This window comes from Octodon degus, unplaced genomic scaffold, assembly GCF_000260255.1.
Source record: "Octodon degus isolate 3935 unplaced genomic scaffold, OctDeg1.0 scaffold00067, whole genome shotgun sequence".
In the NCBI taxonomy this organism is placed as follows: domain Eukaryota; kingdom Metazoa; phylum Chordata; class Mammalia; order Rodentia; family Octodontidae; genus Octodon; species Octodon degus.
Window position 1 is genome coordinate 10,573,480 of NW_004524643.1, and position 722 is coordinate 10,574,201.

Consider the following 722-nt stretch of genomic DNA (forward strand, 5'->3'; position numbering starts at 1 on the left):
TGTACAGCACCTTGTGGATCTTTTTTCAGAGTTGGCCATCTGGATGAGTCACGGCCATTGTTCGACCAATTTGCTGTCAGTGAAAGCCTGAGAGAATTTTTTTTTCTCTAGGTGACTCTCCTTGGCACACTATACATCATTGATCATTTTCCTCTGTGGCCCCGTAATCTCCTTGATCAGAAAATTTGGGACACCACTTAGTTATAGGATGTTGCAGCAGAGGTTCTCTTATGTCCTGAGTCCTGACTGACCTTGAAGGACTAGGGCCAAAATATTGTTAATCTTTGTTGCCCATCTATCTGTCTAATTTTTGGTCTGCAAATATTAGTTGTTAAACATCCAGAAGAGAAGCTTAATAATATTATTATCCCATAACAGAGGCAGTTAAGCTTAAATCACTATCTGTCTGAATATCACATACGTTAGACATAAAATGGAACTGCTATCTTTCAGCAACCATGGATATTCTAAGATTGAAATCCCTATAGAACGTTAAAAAAACAATTACACATTTTTTTACACAAAAATTTAGAAATAAAACCATATACAACATTGTAGCAGTACAATCCTGCTACATTTTGCTTTTCTTGTCTCATTTACTTTTGTTACCTTTTTTTTTTTTACAGACATTTACTTTAAACAGAATAGTGATAATCAATATGATATTAGAAGCAATACACATTTAGAAAACCAAAATGATAGGTATTTTAAGCATGGTTTTA